The sequence below is a fragment of the Dipodomys spectabilis genome, unplaced genomic scaffold, assembly GCF_019054845.1.
Source record: "Dipodomys spectabilis isolate Male_0828 unplaced genomic scaffold, ASM1905484v1 ptg000001l, whole genome shotgun sequence".
Taxonomy (NCBI): domain Eukaryota; kingdom Metazoa; phylum Chordata; class Mammalia; order Rodentia; family Heteromyidae; genus Dipodomys; species Dipodomys spectabilis.
The window spans coordinates 10728252-10750339 of NW_024870678.1; positions in this window are offsets into that span (position 1 = coordinate 10728252).

The following is a 22088-nucleotide window of genomic DNA, read 5'->3' on the forward strand; positions in this document are numbered from 1 at the left end:
TACTCTAGGAAATCCTGAATTAGTAGGAAGTCAGAATGGTACAGGGATGCATTTTCCTAGGAAATCATATCTACATTCAGAGATGCAACTTCAGGTAGATTTCTATGATCTCTTTTTCATGGGAACATGGCACCAGGCTCTTGAAATTTCCAAGGTTTCTGCTGTGGAAAAATCATTAACAGAGCCTTGTCATAAAGATCTCATGCAAACCTAGATCCTTGAGAGTACCTGAGATGAAGGTTATGAAAATAAGCACACCTTTTGAGATGTTATCTGTCTCTTCACATAATTCAATGGTTCTTAGGCTAGTAGACTCTATATCTATTATTTTACCAAGGATCAGATGAGTGTGTGGGGAAGAGCAGGATGAGTGAAGAGACTCTCATTCTAATAATATTATTCCTTTCTATGATACACAGAGAATTATACCATTGTTTTATATCTTTTTCCTCAGAAAGTATATTCTATCATAACTTCCTTTTTATTGATATCTTCAAAGTAAATGCACTTGATTAGGAAATTGCGGTTATATTATAAATTATCCAGGCTTTAGAAAATTAACCATAGCATTTTCTATTATGAGTACCAAAAAATAACAGATATTTATACTTAGTGCTGCTTCTCCACTTGGTTGAATTTTACATGAAAGTATTTTGTCTTAGATGTCATAAAAGAGACTTAGTTACTGAGAAATCCAAGTACCTTATTCCTATGAAATAGTTTCACCTATAAAGTATGGTTTTCTAGCACAGACCCTGAGGATCATATTACAGTAAAATTTAGAGCTGCATAAACTGAAACTAAAGGTTTGTCTTAAATAAGCTAGAACGGGGGAAAAAGTCTGTATTATTGGTGAGAGAGAAGAATTGTCCTAGCATTTCTATCAAATTTGGAAAGACAGATTAAAAATCTGAAATGTTATTCATAACATTTGACACATTATTATAGAGATTTAATCCCAAGATTAATAACATTTTACAATTTATATTATTAACATTTTATCACCATGAATGTTCCTTGCTGCATTATTTATACTAGAAAAAAATCTTGAGAAAGCACAGTGGTTTTAAGAGGCATAGTAGATTTCAAATAATCACAGTATCTTTACAGCATCTCCCATACAGAAGTGGAACCTATTTCTAGCCTTGAATCTCAATTTGCAATTTGATTTGACCCATACAACAGGCAAGAATAACCTAGGCCTCAAGAGAACATTCAGCTTCTGTGCTTTCTCTAGGTACTCTTTTAGTTCCTTTGTCCCAGTGGACCTGGGCAGAACCCCTGAGGGTAAGAGGCTACAGGGAAGGGAGAAGAATCCCAGCCCTCAGAGCCCACCCAGCAGACTAGCACCCTCATCCACCCAGGTGACACTGCATGTACCACTGAGTTGACTCAGCTGAGCACAGCACAACTACTGACCCACAGAATTTTGTGACAAACAAAAAATTACCTTTTAAGCCACTATGTTTGAGTGTAGGTTACAAAGACCGTAGAGTTTAATTCAGTGTTTCCTACACTACGTTGCTAGTTCAGTATATTGAAATCAATGAGATAACATTATATCTTGCTAACTTTTCCGGGGCTAGCCTTGAATTGTGTAAGCATCTACTACAGGCATACACCACCATATATGGTTCATAAACAGTCTCCTTTCTTGCACATCATTGGCACTGTTCTAAGGGGCACAGAGGGAAGAAGTTAATTGGTCAACCAAACATTATATGGGGGGAATTTCAAGAAATTGAGAAGCGTACCTTTAGAGAAGGTATTCGTCATCAAATATTTTTTGTGTTTTTTTTTCTATAATACTAAGTAGCTGTAATCTCAGATTACTAAGCATATTACCTATTGAGTGAATCTACTTTCTTTGAACTCGGATAATTACTTTGTTTTGTAGTTTGTTTAATCCCTGGTCAATAAATTGTAACACTCTATGGTAAAGTATTGACTGATCGCACTTATAAAATATCACAGAAGAGACGGCTCATACCTTCAAATTTCTGTTTCCCATGCTCTTGCTTTTATTATTATCCTCTCACGTGCTATATATCCAATAAGCTATTACTGAACAAAGTGTAATGTCTAAACTAATACTCTCTACTATAAAATAGTATTATACATTGGGCCATAATGCTAGAATTTTATGCTCCCATAAAATTGTTTTAGGAAATGATTTTGGGTGTATGCTCTAGGCCTTTTGCCTTGAGTGAATTTCATTTTTAAAGCAATTTAGTTGGCATTTATTTCCTTAAAAATCAAACACCATGAAACATGATAGAATATTGATTACCTGCATTTACTGTTTTCAGCATCCATTATCTTTGTTGTGACAAAAGCAGTTAACACTTCATGGTTTGGTAGCTCACCCTGATTCACTGGAAGACATTAACAGAAGCCTCATGCCCCACACAAGATGGCATCCAAGACCGGGGGAGTTTCTTGGACACATTTCTGAGCTGCAACTCTAGGTTGAGATGAGTGCAACTGACTTTATTATCAGGATTTTGCATGAAAACAGTTCTTACCCTTTTCTTCTAAATATGAGAGCTGAATTTACCTTCATGGTCAATTTCTTTTTGATATTTGGAGATATTATTGAAACAATTGAGAGGCAGTAAAGACAATGATACATAATAAAACAACCACACTGGTTTCATTAGAACAATATTCATGCGAACTTGATGTTAAATGGTGTTCTTTAAAGAGCTCAAAAGATGGCATAGAACAAAGGAAAATGGCTAACCTCTTTACTAGAAGATTTTTAAACAATATCTTTTTCTAAATTCTGACTGAATATATAATACAAATAAAGATAGAGTAACAAATATATCCTATGGATAGTACTATAAAAGGAAAAATAAGAATTTCCCACCTTACTCATTTTTCTTAGAAATTTATGAGAGGTTGCAACTCATGATTTAAGAGTAATACTTTTTAAAGTGGAAAGATAACCTATAGCATCAAAGACAATATTTTCAGAGCATATGTCTCATAATATACTTGCATCTAGGACATAGAAAGAGTCCTACAACTCAATTATAAAAAATATAAACAATCTAATTTTAGAAAAGTGCTTGGAGGAACTGAATGGACATCCTCCCTAAAGATATACCGATTGACAATAAGCATATGAGAACATGCTTAATGTCATTAGCCTCCATACCCCTGAGAAATGAAAATGAAAATGCAACTAGTAGGATGACTGTAACTGATTTAACAAGAGTGCAGTTGTAGCTCAGTGTCAGAAAGCAGGTCTAGCATGTGCAAGGCCCTGAGCATGAGTTCAGTCCTCAGTACACAGAAAGAACAAATCAACTTAAAGTGGCCTCAGTGTAAGACTTTGAAATTGTTAGGGAAAAAAATAAGAGAAATTCTTCAAGATATTTGCACAAATAATGATTTAGACACAATAGCCCAGTAAGAAAAGAGGAAACGGATTAAATCAAATTAAAAGGCCTATGGTTTACCAATGAAACAATCAACAGATTGAAGATATAACTATGGAGTGGTTGAATAAACTTTGCCAGATAGTCATCGAACAGAGGATTAATAATCAGAATATACACAGAACCCAAAAACAATAACAAAAGAATAAGTAATCCAATCAATTGAGCTGAATAGACAATTCTCAAAAGAGCAACAAGTATCCAAAAAACAGGAAAAAATCCCTAACATCTTTAGTTATTAGAGACATGCAAAGCAGAGATACTTTGAAATCCCACTCAACTTTATCAGAATAGCTACTATAAAAACCAAAACCCAACCTGCCAGAGATGTAGTGAAAATGTAGTGAAGAAGGGCTCTTAGGCACTGTTAGTAGGAGCATAATTTACTACAGTCATTGTTGACAGTATGAATGTGCTTAAAAACTACAAATAGAATTCATATAATTCAGTTATCCTATTGCTGGATTTATTCAAAGGAATAAAAACAAATATGATAAACACATATTTATTTAAAGGAAATAAAAAAGATAATAGCACTATTCACAGTTGCCAAGCTACTGATGTGCCCAACTACTGATGAATTAATGAAGATAATATGGTATATATACAAAATGGAGTACTATGTATGTAACTAGAAATGTATTTAACTACTGCATGTATGTAACTAGAAATCCTCGTGTTAAAGAAAGTAATCCACACAATGAAAAGGAAATGTTGCATGTTTTCTCTGACGTGAAAACTTAAGAAAAAAGATGACCTAAAAGTAGAAGATGGACTAATAGAGAAGACTGATGCTATAGAGGAGAGCAACAAGAGAGGAGCGTTGGGCTGGGAATGTGGCTTAGTGGTAGAGTGCTTGCCTAGCATGCTTGAAGCCCTAGGTTCCATTCCTCAGTCCATATAAAGAGAAAAAGCCAGAAGTGATGCTGTGGCTCAAGTGGTAGAGGGCTAGCCTTGAGCAAATGAAACTCAGTGGCAGTGCCAGGCCCTGAGTTCAAGTCCCAGGCCTGGGAGGGGGGAAAAGGGAGGGGGGAAGAGAGAGAGAGAGAGAGAGAGAGAGAGAGGGAAGGAGGGAGAGGGAGAGAGAGAGAGATAGATGGAGAGGCGATATGAGGGTGGACCTAAAGCATGAGGGCTGGAGATGATCTTATATAGTTTGGTTCCATTCTCTCAAGATGGAATGCTTTTCAGTTTTCATCCATTGCTGGTTGTTTGCCAGTGCCTTTTCCTGGTTCCTTCATGGAGTTATCTAGTGTCTATTCCATGTTCACTTTGCAATTGTCTGGTCAGGAGCATCATTCTTATAGCAGGCCGTTCTATTATCCGCCTCAGCTAGAATACTTCATTGCTAACATTAACCAGAGCATTGACTGAGTTTTATGTCATTTCTGTTATAAAGATTGTGTACAACTTCATTCCTATTTCTTCAACGTTATCACCTTTGTGTTTTGGTTTCATTCTTACTTGGTTGCAACATTGATGTAGATTGTTTATTAATTCATCTGCATTTCTCCTTTACTTCGTTAATATATTTATTAGGCAAAGGCAAAAGACAAACCAAATGACTAAACATAAAAGAAAACTCTAAAATAAAAATCTCTGAATTCCAAAAGCATCAGGAAATTGGTAATTGTCAACCATCTATGCTCATGTAATTTTTTTTTCCCACTGTGATCAACAGCTCTTGTAGATGTAAGCATGACAGATGAGATGGAGTCTTCATTTGGTTTAGCTTTTTCTTTGGCTTGTAATCTCAGCACTACTACTGATTAGAACATTTTTGTCTTCAAGCTTCAATGAGCTGTGTTCATGAAGAAGTGGAACAATGGAGAAGAATGAGAGGAAAGTGAGGAGACTCCGGAGGAGGAGGGAGTCCATTCTTGAACAATTACAAATTGTTCATGGTGAATGGTTGAATATATATTAGTGCTCTTGACTTTTGCTAACGCATTTACTGAGAAAATAGCTGCTATTACTCTACAGTGAGAGTGTTCAACAAGTTAACAGCTCAGGGCTCCACTTCATTTTCTTTTGGAATTAATCTCCCAAAGTCTTTCTTCAAGAATCCATTAGTAGGTCAGAAGGCCTAGCATCAGTTACAGTCCCTACTATTCTTTTCTTCTCATGGTTTTTTCCCACCTCTTACTTAGAATGCTTTCTCCTTTTCTATTAGAGGCCATAACATATGCAAGGGATAATTTTTCCCCTTCATGTTAGAACCCAGGGTATTAGTAATTATGGTACTTAGTAATGGCATGCTCATTATTTAGTGGAAAGATTGTTTATAAGGTAAAAAGAATTGTTAATAACTAACATACCATTTTTCTAAGTAATCTAAGACATTTGCTACTGTAAATGTGAATGTAAATATTTTAGACTGAGGAAAATAGCTGCAGGGAATGCAAAATTTTAAACAACCCCTCTTCTGCCAGGGTTGCTATAATTTCCATTAGGCTTGTTGGGAAGTTAATGGATATAAGTCTGTACATTAAAACTCATTCAGTTCAGAACTTATGGATAGTGTTTTTATCTACTTGAAAAGCTGAAGAGGATTTAAATAAGGAGAAGCACTACATTCCACTGTTTGTAAAAATTGCAAAGAAGATCCTTTTAATTTTGGTTCTTACCAACTGTTTTCCATCTTTTTAACAAGTAAGTAAGACTGGGAAAATGTTGTTGATATAAAGGATGGTGAGTATTATTTGTATTATCCACGCAGCTCTGGATAAGAACTTTTAAGCAATGAGTTTTTGGCTTAATGAGGAAGTGAAAGTAGGTGATAAAACCATATGAGAAACTAAAATTGTAGACCAAATAAAAGGTGTGAATATTTATGTACCAAAATAAAAAGACCGCCTCTAAAGAGACTAGCTAAATATTTCAGTTGCTCCTTTCTGATATATTCTTTTGCTCCCAATAGGATATACTTGTGTTAGATGTGGACTAAAAGAGAAGATGCTTCTTTGGATAATTTGTTAAGTATTTGATTATGATATTCTATGCCTTATAATTGCTCTACTCTCTTTTTTGTGGCCTATGAGCGTTCTTTTTAAAGTAACATTAATAGCATAAGAACCAAGGTGTCAAGTTGATGTAGCTCCAACAGTGCCAAACATTTTGATTTTCAAGTTGGTTGGTTAGCCTGGGTGGCTTCCTTCCTCTCTCACTGGTCCTTGTCAATTCCTTTCAAAGATGGAAAACCAAGTGAAAAACAAGACCAGCCACCCTTTCAGTGATTTTCTTTCATGAATAGTATATGGGTAATGGCATTCTATTGAGAGTCTCAAAGATAGCACAAAAATGTTTAGTTTTCTAGTTACTAAATTTGAAGTGATATTCTATTTTAGCAACAGAAGGTGATTTTTTTTCAGTTTTATGTAACAGTTACAATTTGAAATTGTAATGAGGTGAAAAATTTACCACAAAGTCCTCACAAGAATGTCTCATGGGGAAGGGGTGAGGCCCAGGGGAAGTGAGAGTCAGATGGCAGCTGGGGTGGGGGCAGAGAAGCATGGGCAGGGCACCTCTGGTCTCTGCCAGGCCACAGCAGCTGGCAGATGAAACATGGGTGGGAATGAAGGTCTCCTGGTCTCTTCCTGTCCTGAAAACTGTGCTTAGGAAAATAGAGAATTAAGGAAGTGAAAGGGAGAGATAAAACCCAGAGCGCAGAAGGCTGGAGAATTTTGGTGGTAGCATTCACAAGTCTTTCTGGATTGGGGAAGAGAAATCAAAACTAATTGCAGTGCAGAAGAATAGAAGAGGAGGTTAAAAAGAAAAGAGAGATTTTTTTTTTACAGTACTGCTGTGGGTTACAAGTTAAGTCATTTAAATTTTATTTGATATATGAGTAAAGACTGCAATTCTCTTTGAATTACTTTTAGTTGCTGGGCTGAACTGCTTTGAATGTGACTTTGGGTTGAGTCTGAACCACATGGGGTCCTGGATTTATTTTGTTCACAAAAAATCATGGTTTCTACGTGTGAAAGATACATTAAAAGCTGATTTATCTACAAGAGACACAAAAGTGGGAATAAAACTGAGAACAATAGACTCCTTGAGTTCTTACTCTGAGTTTTTTTTATCAATTACCAGTCTGACTTGAGGGCACCTTGAATTGTGCTGGGACCACATTTTATTAATTTAGAAATAAAAGATTAATTGAAAGTTTAACTCAGCCCTAAAATGTGTTTCCTTTGAGTCAAAAAAATCTGAATGAGCAAATACAATTATTTTTAATATTAATTCCTATTAGCATGCTCACCAACAATAATGCCAATGATAGTTCTAGTTATCTCTCAGTAAATTCCCTTTTCTAGTAAGCAATTATTTATGTATTACCTTACTATGTCTCTTTTAACTTTAACAACAGCTCTTCAAGGTGGATATGCTTTTCTACATTTTATATGTATAGAAATGGAGACTCAGGAAATTTACATTAACTGAGACCAGGTTTCACATTATCAATGGAAATGAGAGTTGACCAGGTCTGCCTGACTCAAAGGCCAGCTAAGGTGACATCACTTTCCTTGTCATATATGTCTACACAATAAAGGCTTGATTCTCTCAGCGTGAGTATTGGAAATGGCAATCTCCAAAGTGTATTATGGTAATTTCCCAGCATCCTTCAGAGCAGAGTGTCTCATAGACCTGTCATCATTCCATAACTGAAGCTGCAGTGTGCTTTACAGCCAAGTCTACTCAAATTCAGTAGCATTCACATGCCAAGAGTTGCTGCAATTTTTCTCTCTCCTTGAAAATACTATTGTCCATGTGTAAGATGTTAGCATATCTTTCCCCATTGTGGCTTCACGGCCTCCATCCTAGGTTTCTGTGCTTTTCTGGAATTCAGGTGACCAGACTAGGTCTGGCCACAATTGCCTACCCCCAACCAAACTGAACTACCTCTAGCCCTCAGCTGCATCATCGGAATGCTGCCTACCTATAACTGTTGCAATCAGAAAACCCAGTCCAGGCTACATTCTATCTTTTATGCCCAGCTGTCTATAGCGTACTTCCCACCCCTAGTCCCATGACTTTATAAAATTGCCCCTGAACAAAGAAGTGCCCCTGTGAGAGAATCAGTCTGGTCAGCCCCTGCTGACAATAAACTCCTTTTGCTGTAAATGACTGTGTCTCTTCATGGTTTTCTGGGCTGGTGCTTTCATAAGGTAGATGCATCTACAATTTACAATGTTCTGTACACAACTGAAATAACTTCTGTGTTCTAGGTGTCAATCTTACATATTCTAGGCTACTTCTTTTAAAAAAATCTTAGTGCTAAAACATGTGTGCTTATGCTCATAATTATTCTTGAAGGAATATTGGACTTTTATTTATTGTTCTTTTCCTAGTTACTGATGAAGTTTTGAGAATCTTATTATCTTTTTTATTAAATAAAATTTAAAATTAGTTCAGAAACCACACAAGCCATAAGTAAACTATTTATACCTTCTCCTCTCCTTTGCTCCCTTTCTCTCAGGCAAATACATTCCTTCCTCTTGTCTACTCAAGGCTCATGAAAATATAAGCTTTAACAGAAGGGGAAAAGAGAATGATGAATGGAGCCATCTGAATCTATTTTAGCCACCCAGTGTGTCACCTTGCACCAAAACCAAATTTATGAAAGAAATATCTCATTTAAGTCCTAGATGTGGAGCTGGTTGTTTTGACATCTAAATTAAGTCAGCAAATTTTAGGGAATGCATCACAGTCTTCTTCTAAATAATTTTTTTGTTAATTATGATCTTTCCAGGTAGAATTAATCACTTTATTTTTCTAGTCCCATATATTTATGTACATCTCTATTACAATGTGGATTCCAACTTCTTACATTACCATGATTTAAGAATGTGCCTTATCTCTCTTCTTAGACTGTAAACTTCTTAAGGCTGGGTGCTATATTTATAGACTTGAATTGAATATTTAAATACTTAAGAGAAGTAGCTTAAATCTTTATGACATACCCCTGCCATATATCTATGAAACATCTAAAGTTAAGTTTTAAAGTTCAAAGTGGTGACTTCAATTCAGAATTCAAGGTTGGCTAAAATGTTTAGAGTTTTCTTTTAAAAAACAGTATGGGAAATGTGAAGAGAATTATTAAGAAATATAGCATAGTCTTTATTAAGAAATATAGCATAGTCTTTCCCTTCAGCCAGTTCAGATCCTAACAGAGAAATTCTTGTATTCTTTAAAGCTGGTTTAGTTTCCTAACACAGAGCAGGGAACCAAGTCCATTCTAGGCCATTAGTCAACACAACTGTTTTGATAGAGATAGTAGGAAGCTAGTCACGTTATCAAATTATATGTGTTGTTAATGCTTTTAAACTTTACTTAGATTCAAACTAAGATAATCACTTAATTGCTACTCCAAAACATTTTTGAGCTATATTTCTGGCTTTTACTTTTCTTGAAATCTGCCTTTAACTCTCACTCGATCATAAAGAGTAATATATAATTTTTAGGGGTTTTTCATTACTAAAATCTGAAAGGTCAATAAACTGACAGCCCCGAGATCCTAATTATCACATTGTGTCAGGACTTCTCACTATACTTATGCTATCTGTCTGTCTGTCTGTCTGTCTGTCTGTCTGTCTGTCTGTCTGTCTATGTCTGTCTGTGGGTCTCTTTGTCTGTCTATCCATCCATCTACCTAATATATCTATCCATCATTTATCCATATACCTTTTCAGTTCATAAAGCTACCATAGAAAGACAAATAATCTATTAATTTTATAAGGACACCTCTCCTCCTTGACTCCATTTTTCTTTGCCTCCATTCTTCTTTCCTTCTATCTTTTCTTGGTCAGGGACTATACACATAAGAAATTTACTCACTCCATAATATTAATATTGGACCCATAATATTAATATTGGAAGATGTTTGCAGTCTAGGTGTGATGTATTTTGTAAAACAGTCAGATAATGGCTGTCATGGACACATTCAGTGTAAGATGAGCAGATAGGAGATAACATTTGCTATGCAGTTTGCTTTTTATCCCAGAAACCATTGGGAAGTTTTAAGCTGGGAATGATAAGCTCAAGGTTTGCATATTAAATTGATAAGACAAAAGTGAGAAAGGGGACAAGAAAGTAAAGTTGACCTTTCTCCACCTAGCCCTATATATCATTATGTCACACTCAAGGTCAGAAATAATTGAGAACTGATAAAAGGGAGATGGTTTTGGCAATGGAAAACAGAGGAATGCAATGGACTATATTCTAGCAATAAAGAGGAATTAAATGTTGTCATTTGTAGGAAAATGGACAGACATGGAAAACATGTTGCTCAGAAAGACAAACATAACATTCTTTTTTATTTATGGTGCTATGACACCATCATATCCTCTTCTTCCTCCCTCTCCTCTTCCTCTTCCTCATCATCTTATAATGTAAAAGAGCAACTGTTAATGTGCACCACTGAAAGGAGTAAAGAACTTGGAATGGTAGAATGTGATACAGGTGAATATGACCAATTTATATTATTTATATCTATGAAAACAGTATATTGAACCCCATTATTAACTGTTAAAAGGAGAGGGAAAGGAAAGGAAGGACAGGTTAGGAAAATGTAATTTAGATGGAGTGGATTTGATCCAAGTATATTATATGCTTGTATGTAAACAATACAATGATAAATGTATACAATTAATTTATGCTAATGATAATTTAAAAATGAAAGTGCAATGTTAGAGGGAAAAACAATGGAAAAAGAAATTTACTTCAGAGAAAATTTACTTAAGTCAGTACTTTAATCAGGGGAAAGTGTGAGACTTTGTCTTTTGTTTTAGTCCTTAGTACACTGAATACTTCTCACTGGAATTGAGGTACTTATTAGATACTGAGCTTCTTAATATCACACTTTGGCCAGAATAGTCTATGAACACTGGTAAAAAAAAATTGGACCTTCACTGTGAAACCTAAAGTCCTGAAAGTTAGACTCTGAGAGATTTTTCTCAAAGAATCTTTGGAGTATATTGTAGGTCTTTATTCTCTGTATGCTGTTCTAAGGTGATTTACTTTGACCATCATGTGAATTGTGAATAGTCTGTAAGTGCTGATGCTCTTATACTAGTTTGAGGCACTCTGATTTATAAGTGTGCAAACACTGAAAAATCAAATTCATCAAAGCTGGCACTACTAAGAATAATAGGTTCTTGTGGTCTTTTAACTTAACATGGAGACATTTGTTGCCCCCATGAGACTAGAAAACATGTTGACTAATCTTTAAATATTCTGATATGAGGCAATTAGGTCCCTGAGTTTCCCATAATTATCAACACATGAAATTTTGTCAGTCTGAAAAGAAAGAAATGTAGTAGTTGGCGTGTCTCCTGTTTTAAACTCACGTTTAACATTCTCCTTTTGTTCCATCCTGAAGAGTTGGAGGAGTGCATGATTGAGCCTGTCACTTTGAAATATGGTTTTTCAGATTTCAAGATATGGTAGAGATATTTTTTCCTCTTCTCTTCACATGACTGAAGGAGCTAAGTAGCTATTTTGGAAGATATTTTTGTTTCTGTTTCATGAAGCATTCCATTTAGAAATGCATTCTTTGTCTATACTTTCAATAGTCAAATATAAGTTCTAAGTAAAAGTTAACTGAAATATAGATATATGCTGCACCATGTCACATATTTTATATGAATATGTAAATACAATAGGATGGAGAATAAATTTGATATTCATTTTATAGACCGGGAAATGGAAGCAAAGAAACTATAAGAAATTTCTTTAATGTTAAACAGCATACAAACATAGCTGGGATTTGAAAGTAGCCAGTCTGGCTCTACGGTCTTAACCACTTTGCTGAATCAGACATTGTATATTCTTTCTGAATTTTGTGATACACACTCACACACACATAATTTTAATAAGAGTGTCATACTGGTAAGTCAAATGATAGTCCAAATATTTGGATTTCTTATAATTTTCATAAGGTAGTTTTTAAAGGAATGATTGATAATCTCACAGAAAATTTGATCTGCCAAAAATGGTGATAAGTAACTATATATTTGGTTCTCTCAAAGAAATAGACTCAAGTAGGGTTTGTTTTAAAGAAATAAATTCAGGTTTTAACTTTCACTGGATTAGGCAGAAGAAGTTCTAAACTGTATTCAGCTTAGCAAAAACCTTTTACCAGTGATAGGTCTGAAAACTTCAACTGAGAAAACCTCATCACTTTTCTTATTTCAATTGGTATTCCAACTCAGGAAACTGAAAATATCGATTCTTATTCAAAAATCTTCTATCATCCTTATACAAAGGATAAGCATGACTTAAGAAATTTTCAGACGATAAACTCATAAAGAAGATAGTATCACTACAACACCACAAAGTTAGGGATAGAAACCAGTTGCAAGTAAAACTGTGTGGTTTGACATATATGTAAATGTGTGTGTATATATATAAATATTCCTATATATATGTATGTGTATATGTACATACACAATAAATACATATATCAGATGTTTAGCCAGGGCCAAGGAAATACCAAGTGTTTAGCCAGTTACTAGGAAACACAGGTAATTATTTATGTTTATTAGGGTCTTCTGGTCCTTTACAAAGCACAGCAGTATTTGTCTATATGCAATGCTGGCCCTGTCTCTTTATTTGTTCTCAGACTGAGCTTGGTTTGATGTTCTCTCTTCACCAGTCTAATCAGTCATCCGCATTCAAATGTCTAGTATATGCAAAGGAGACAGTAAAAGCTGATTCTTGTCTTCTAATTTGAAGCCGAAGTAGGAGATAGGAACTACATATAATAAAATTCTGATTATCATGTGTTTTCGGTTACAGTTTGTGAAACACTTTTATATGCATTGTCTCAATTAATCCTCAGTGTTTTTCTGAAATGTAGGTATTTTTGTTCTTTCTGCTTCGTAGTTTAGAGGAGATTGGGGCTAGTCTCAAGTCATTTTGCTGTTAAGCTACAAAGCAATGGCTTGAACCCTGTCACTACTTTCCACAATTCTTGGAACATGGTAGCAAAATCGATACTGATTTTCTTTCTTATTTCTTCACTCACTTCTGCCTTCTTGCTCTTTGTTACTCTCCTTTCTTCCTTAAACCTGTTAACTCACTAACTGTCCCTCCTGGAAATCATATATAGGTGAAATATCAGTGGTATCACACAAATATGTTTGATAATTACTTAACACTTTAAAAATCTATTAAAAATAATGGTTGTTAAGGGAATCATTGTTAAGACAGCTGTGTGAAACATTTATTAGATGAATGAATGTCTGGTAAATGAATGATTAAATCCACAAATTAGAGCAGTAGCGAAATCTAAGCAAATTGGGAATTTGTCATTGCAAGAGTCATGATGATACGGCATCTGGAAGGCTTCTTGGCCTCCTCTCCTCTCCTAATGCATGCACAGTCACTGTCTAGTGAAGATCTCATTTACTTTGTTCCTTAATGAGCCATTTACACAACGACAGCATTCACAAAGAAAGCTTCCTATTTAGATCTGAATTTCTGACGTGTTTGGGGTGTGAAGCAGAGTCATAAAAATCTGTATCATCAGAAAAGGGGCATTTTTCATCTAGTTTCCTTCCTCAGAGAAAAGCTTCATTGTGGGGCTGGGAAGGGAAAGGCTGTTCTAGAACTGTGGTGAGGAGAAGTCCTGTGTCTTAGGTCCAGTCATACTAAAAGTGACGTGGCAGCCTGGTTTCTCTGGTATTGTCATAGTTTTCTCCATATGGAGCAGAGAATGAAGAGATCAAGGAGAACACGATGGGAGAAAGGACTGGGAATTCAATCAAGTTTGTTGCTGAGCATTGGGAAAGAGCTAGGTGAGAGGCAGGCAGTAAATCAGATATGACACATGAGAGTCAACAGCATATAACACATGAAGAAGAAAGAATGAAAAGAGTCAAAGTGTATGGGCTTAGACACAGCCCCACTGTACATTTCTCAGGTATCCTTAGTCAATCCCTTGTTTGTTATGAACATCAACTTCCTAGAAAAGCAATGAATACTTTACTTCAAAGTCATGGTAATAGTTCCAGGCCCAATACAACTTTAAAACCCACAGTTGTTCACTAAGAACATTCAAAAGTGAGCAAAGATAGTTCCCAAAGGATAGTCAGAATCTTACCAATAGACTTGGGGAAAAAATGTGCAAAAAAAAGAAAAGAAGAGAAAGAGAAAAAGATGAAAAGAAAATGTGCCCTTCAGGGAAGTTAATAGCATCTCTTTGGTATATTTTCCTTCTTTATGAAACACAACATTTTATTTCACCCTTTAAAGACCAGGAGCACAAAATTTACAAGTTAATATTACAAAATGCAATATTCTTTATCAGAAACTTCCCACAACCAATTGGTTCTCACAAAATGCTTTCACTGATTTTTTTCAAACCTTTAAATTCATACCTATCTATAATTGTATTGATGAATGACTATTGTCCTAACAGTTAGATTGGTTCCTATTTTTATTTCTGTTAGTGACTAGGATAAAAGAAAAACAACAAAAATGTAGCTGGAGCCTCCTCTTGTCTTTAATGACACAAATGAGTCCTTTATTGAGTGACGAATAGCTTTAAATTATTTTCAGAATATTCCCTAAAATGTGATGACTTCACACACGATATACTTTTCAGTTGAATTTGCTCTAACAATATTTTCTTTTTCAGTCGGCTGTGGATCAGATTGTTTACCCTCACAATTTTCACGGTGAAGCCTTAAAACCCAGTGAAATTATATTTGTAGATAATATTTGTAAGTAGGAAATTAAAGTTAAATGAGGTCTTAAAGGTGCATCTCTGATATGATAGGTTTGGTGCTTATGTGAAGAGTACTTTTGAGTGGTCTGTCTATCTCTCTCTCTTCTTGTCTTTCTGTCATGTAAAGACATAGTGAGAAGATCACCATCAGCAAGCCGGTATGAGAGAACAAGCCAGATATCAAATACTGTTGGCCTTGGATTTCAGACTTCCTAACCCCAAGAACTGTGAACACCATTGTTTAACTTGCCATATAGAAATCAAAGATATTAATAAATTTTTTAAAGGAAGTTTAAAGTTAGCCAAATTGCAAACCTCAGGACAAATCTGGTCTCCTGTGGGTAAAATCTAGGTATGTCAATTTATTTAGATATGCTTTGTATCAATGCATAACTGAGTAGTTGTGATAGAGATTCCTTGGCCTTTAATCCCTTAAATAATGGTTATATGGCCCTTTATATAAAAGTTTGCCAACTCTGCTGAAGGCAATCAGAAAGCAATAAAATCAAAGCTTGTAGTATTTGCTGCTTTCATGGTATGAAAACTCATAGCATGGCTGATTTCTGTGATATGACATTACAGAACAAAGCTATAATGCAACGTACAGAAGCAGTGCTTCTGCCACAGTCACAGTAGACATTAACAACTTCAAGAACCCAAAAGAGTAACATGCTCTACTTTCTACTTGGATTGGAAATTAAAGATGTCACCATTTATTATGTTTTGAAAATATAATTTATTAAATCATGAGTTTATAATGTGTGTGTGCATGTGTGTGTGTATATGTATGTGTTATGTTTTTGAAGTGTTAATGTGTTTAAAGGTACTGGGCTTGAACTCAGAGCCTTTTTCTTTCGCTCCACTTTCTCACTGATGTTCTACCACTGGAGATATCACTCCACATCTCCAGTTCATCATGGCTACTGATTAGTTTAGAGATAGAATCTCATAGACTTTTCAGCTGGTTTGTAACCTTGAGTCGCAGATATCAGCCTACTAACTAGATAGGATTGCAGATGTGAGTCACTGGTTCCCAACTCTTTAATACATATATGTCTCTTTAATATATATTATATATACATATGTATTATATATGTGTAATATATACATATATATGCATAATATATATTTAACTAATGTCTGTTTAACAATAAGCTCACAAAATTCCTAAATAATTAACAGTTCAATCATGATCCAGTGTTGAGTCAATTCCTACTCATCACAGTTCACCTTAATTTCTGTTTAGTTCTTAACATTCCTTTAAATGCTATCTTGCAGTAATCTGACATCTATTTTTATGTCAGAAGAATTATATTTTTGTAAGAATTATATTATTTATGTAAGAAGAATTATATTTTTAAGATGTACTTCTAATGGAGTAGTCTTTTGTAGGCATAGATATTTCTTCTAAATATTTTCTAATTTTTCCTGATCCTATGTGGCACTCAAGAATGCTATTTAAAAAGATGTGTATGCATGTATGTATGTATGTTTGTATGTATGTATGTATGTTTGTACGTATGTAAGTATAGATGTATATAGGTGTCTGTCTGTCTAATTATCTATCTATTCCAAGATCTAATTTTTCAGCTCTTAAATCCTGAGTCCATATAGATTAGAGCCCAGTTTCTCAGATTAACCATTGAGTTTCTGTGGTGCTCAGAAGATAAACATCTTAACTTTTATTATACAAACAAAACCAAATTGTAATAAGAGTATATGATAAGCAATAAAATTCCCATCAAAATATTTTACATACTTTTTATGGCATGGAAGGAGAGTTGGAAGATACTTTTGAATCACTGCTATAAGAAGTTAGGGCTCTTTCACAATTTCCAGCTCAGTCATCCACATCTGTACAAGGGAATTTTCATTCTTCTCTATCCCAAGGTGTTTCATAGAAGCTTCAGAAAAGTCCTGAGCCAATGACTCTATTTCTCCTTTCTAGACTGTTAGAATGCATTGTAGTTTGCAGAGGGTTGTTTTCCCTACACTTGTCTAACCCTTTCTCTTGACTCGCGGCCATACACAGACTCTTGACATCTTCCATAGACTTAGAGAATCCATAAAATTCACTGTTTGGTCCTCTTCATGATAGTGTTGAATGCCCACCTGAAATTTGTCTCCATGCCTATTTTTCGGATGTCTTAAAGGCAGGCATTTTCTGTTTGGCTGGTGTCTTCTAGCCCCTATTAGAGAAATCCATGTAATACAAATGAATTAAGGTAACCATATACCCTGTATTATTCAATATTTCATTGTTGTGACACAATCCTTGAGGAAATATCCTAAGAGGGAAGGATATATTTTGGCTCACAGTTTCTTAGTTTCTGGTCCGTGGTTACTTGACTCTGCTGCTTCTGAGTCCATGTGTGATGACACAAAGCATAATGGTAGAAGGGTAGGTAGGATGCAAGAAAACAACTCTTCTCAAGATGGTCTGAAAGCAGAAACACTGAAAGGAAGGATCTAGCCAGGAGACATGTCCTTCAAATCCATTTCCCATCCACCCTAGTGATTTAACTAGTTACTAACTCCTAACTTAGCTAGATTTTGTCAATGGATTAATCTATTGAAAAACTTTCCTAAATCCAGTCACTTCGCAAAAAATCCATCCACTGACAACTCTGACTGACTTTAACATATGATCCTTGTGGATATGTGGGGTGGGGGGCACTTCATATCCAAACCATAACAAAACCCAGTTCACATTCCTTCCCAAATCTCATTTCATGGATGTTCACAAGCAACTGTGAGTTGGGGAGGGGGGGTCGCATAGTCAGAAGACCCAATAGTGGTCTGTCTAAAGAATGTTAAGCTCAGAAAAGACCTTGAAAGACATTAGGGTTCTTCCATGATTACAGATGCCGTGAGAGACTTAACCTGCCCATCTGAGACACCGGCCTGGGCAGCCCTCATATCTTCACTCTCATCACACCAGGAACAGAGGGTTTTTTCATTTATTGATTTTTTTTCATGGTCTGGAGAAAGGAGTTTAACTATTGGACTTATCTCTGTTTTTGTGTTGCTAGGCTATTTGGATTGGAAGTCAGAGGAGCAGAAAATCCTTGTAATGTTGAAGAAAAGTTTGGTTAGTTTTCCCTCAGTGGAAGAATCAAAAAATCATTTTGAGTCTGAAGGTTACTCATGTAATAATTAAGATGACACATTTTGAACTCACCTTTCCTGACAAATGTTTCTTTAAAGAGACACTGATGCCTCATAGAAAACTTGCAAGACGTGGCACATCAGCAGAAATTGTTTCTTCACAGAACATTTTTTCAAAGATTTTCCCTGAGTAATCACTGGCCTGCCCCCTCCCCTTTTGCTCTGTAGTCTTTGCAAAACCTTCTGAAACTGCATGGTTGGTGTGTGTGTGTGTGTGTGTGTGTGTGTGTGTGTGTGTGCTGTTAGTCAAGGTTTCATTTTGAACAACTTCTAAAACCACAGTATATAATAAAATTGGGTTTAAACTAAGGCAAACACTGATTTGAATACTGATTAGGATGGAGCTCACTCATCAATAAACATGGAGCTACAATGACCTCAGGAGGACAAGAAGCTTGTGATGTGCATCAGTTGTGTTTGGGAAATAGCTTCCACTTACGGCTCCAAAGTCTGTTTAAATCCAGGTTCCCAAATGCAAAGGACATGAAGCGTCTACCCCACCTGTCAGCACTCACTGCATTAGGCATGGATTCTATTTTTGTCAGGAAGTCAAGCAGCATAATAACAACGTAGTCATTTCTGCAGACCGCTTTTCTCTTTTTCCTCCCCCAAATTGCTTTTTAGGGGCTTGGGGAGTGGCTTTACATCCTGGAGATGCACTTAGGGAGGTAATGAATTGTTATTCCTAGACTTTGTTCTGATTCTACTGCACAGATTTAAAAACAGAAAGGACAAAAATGTATTAATTTCCTGTCAAAGGAATAGGATCGTTTCATGCAGTATGAGTAGATATTGATCCCGTAATAGGCTGGTGAGGGGCAGCAGCTGGGAATGCAATGCCATTTATGTGAGAGTTGTAGGAAATGTCTCTCTGGGAGTCTTGCACAAGAGGCAGGAAGCATGAATAGCACCCAGCGTCCTAGCCTCTGGGGAGCTCATGGGCAGAACCCAGGAGACATTGAAGAATATTTTGTAGTTCTGGACTTCAAGGCCAGCATAATATAGAGTGCCTGGATGCTTCTCTCATTCAGAAAGCCCAAGGCCAACCATCTAGCACTGTGAGCCCTGGTCCCAGACAGATGCCAGACTCAAGAAGAAGGAAGGGTAGAGTAATGGAGAAGGGCAGAGTGGGCAGAACCTCTGTTCTGTCCCTGCTAACATTGCACGGTGACTGGATCCTCAGGGGTGATAACTTGAGTGGCAGTGATGTCAACTAGGGCCAGGGTTATCCTCTCCCTCACTGCCCCCCTCCCCCCACCAATTAAAGAACTAAATAGGAAAATGTTTAAGGCAGACAGAGCAGGGTTTGTTTGTTTGTTTTTTGAAAGAGAAAGAAACAGTGAAAAAAAAACAGTGAAGCAAACTCATTGGACAAAGAGGGTCTTCTCAGGCCAGTGTCTGCAAGTTCTCATTTCTGCGGCTACATATAAGGGCCTTGGTCTCCACCCTTTTAGACATGCACCTAGTCCAGTTGGTTGAGTGGTAGACATGTGCTTCAGGGAGTCTCCTGATTGGTTCTCTCTAAATCCTCAGCTGTCTTATGGAACCATTTCTGACCACTGGACAAATGCAGCTTGGAATCACTCCAAGGGCGCATGCATCTTGCTGAGCCTTTCTCCTGCCATGGTGGAGCCAGTCCTAGCTGCCATCTTTTATTTAGCCTGAGAGGCCTTGCTTTCTCTCAACAGGTGATACAAAATTGGTGCAGAGGGAAAACTTGCTTGGGTATTTGTACTGGCCAGTGATGCTGTCTCTTTCTTACCCACACTCCTGGCCTACACATTTGTTCTTGATTCTCTGATTCTCTGTTCTACCTAGTTGCTCAGATAAATGTCCCAAAGGCAAGTAAGGTAAGTCAGGAAGGGAGGTTTGATTGTAAAGAAACTTTTCCCTCATATAGAGATTTCAGTGCTAGCTTGAAACTGAAGGAAAACTAGCATGGTGTTGGCAAAGAGGATGGAAAAATCAGAGAGAAGAAAGAGAAGCAGCACCTTAAATGAGGAGAAATCCCTGAACACAGCAACCCTGTGAGGAGAGGGATTTACAGCTTTACTGATGGCTATTTAGCCACGCATCTGAAAGATCCTGGGCAGGTTAATCAGCTTTGACAACTGGCAGCTCCATTTCATTTTCCTCCCTCAGCTTTATGAAATACTCTACAGACTTCCGCTTATTGATATTAATGTTGTAACAGCTGCACCAGCTCACCTGGTGTGTTCTCACTGACTGGGTGTTTGGCCCTGCCATGTGCTGTCCTTGGATTGCTTCCTGTTCTCTACGCAGGCTCCTTCCTCTGTAAGTGTCTGGGACAAAGTGTTCATCACAAGTGCCCTCATAGCTCTTCCACATTTGGATCCTGGTAATACATTCAGATTTGACACAATCCTGTAGCTTATAAAGTGTACAGTACCCTGGAGCAGGTGTTGGGGAAAAGAGGTGCTTTGGTCTAGTCCCAGAGAGTTTTTTTTTAACCTCATTCTTACAATGGAAATAACTCATGGGAACATCATCAGCTGTGCCTGCCTGATTCTGAAAGAGAAAGGTGAAAATATCTTTTTTTTTATTTTTTTAACAAGTTCAATAGGAGTGGTTGGGATGCATGAGGAGATCTTTCACACTATAAACACAGCCCTGAGAAGTGCATTGGCTTGCTTTAAAATTTTAAAGGTAGAGTTTATCACTATGGTCTTAAAAAATAGCAAATTAAATTGGATTTACTAAAAAGCTCTAAAGAATGACAGTGGGAAGGACTTAGTGCTATTAGAGAATGATCATTGTATAGATTTTTTTATTATATTTCCCAATAGAAAATTGCTGCAATGAGATGTAATAAGTATTGATGGAAATAAAAAATGAATATTAGAAAGGTCTGATAGCTAACAGGTGCTAGAGCTAGAGTAATAAGTAAATGCTTTTCCCATAATGCCAGCAGAAGCTGGTATAAGACAGTCAGGTGAAGAACAGTTGCCAGAATATTACAACTAATCTCAGATAGGGATTAGTCCCACATCATCGTGATCATTTCTATTGTATCTTCTTTGTTCTGTGGCTTTGGTAGGAAAGTGAGGTGTTTTGATGCAGAATTATTGGGGTGTCTGTTTATAAAGTCTACAGAATCCTGTACTATTGGTACAGCAAATAGAGAGACTTCAGAGGCTGAACTATGATGTGGAGAAACATGGAGATGCGCTTTCATAATAAACATGACAAGCATTCACCTCTCCTCACTCATGCTCTGGAGTACACTCTGACATGGCGGAACCTGAAGCAGTTCCTTCCATCATTTCTGTGGCTCTCCCCATCTATTCAATGGAAATGACCACGCATGTCTTGCTCAGAGTCAACATGTAGTTCAAGTAAGGTAATGTGAGAAGAATGCTCTGAAAAGCCTTTGAAAACAATAGGCACTGTCTTCATCCGTGCAGGCAGCCATAACAAAGTGTGGTAGACTCAGAAATATCTAGAAACAATAAAAACTTCTGGCTTATGGTTTTGAAAACTAAGTTCAAGATCAAGGTACCATCAAATTCAGTGTCTGGTCCTATACTTTGTTTTTTCAAACAGTGAAAAAGTAAGGCAGCTCCCAGCAGCCTCTCCTAATTCCCCACACCAATCCCATTTATTCCAGCAGAGCCCACATAATTTCCTAAAGGCTCCTCCTTCTCATACCATCACCTTAGTGAGTAAGGCTCACATATAAATATTCAGGCCAAATATTCAGATTGTATCCAGGGCTTATATAA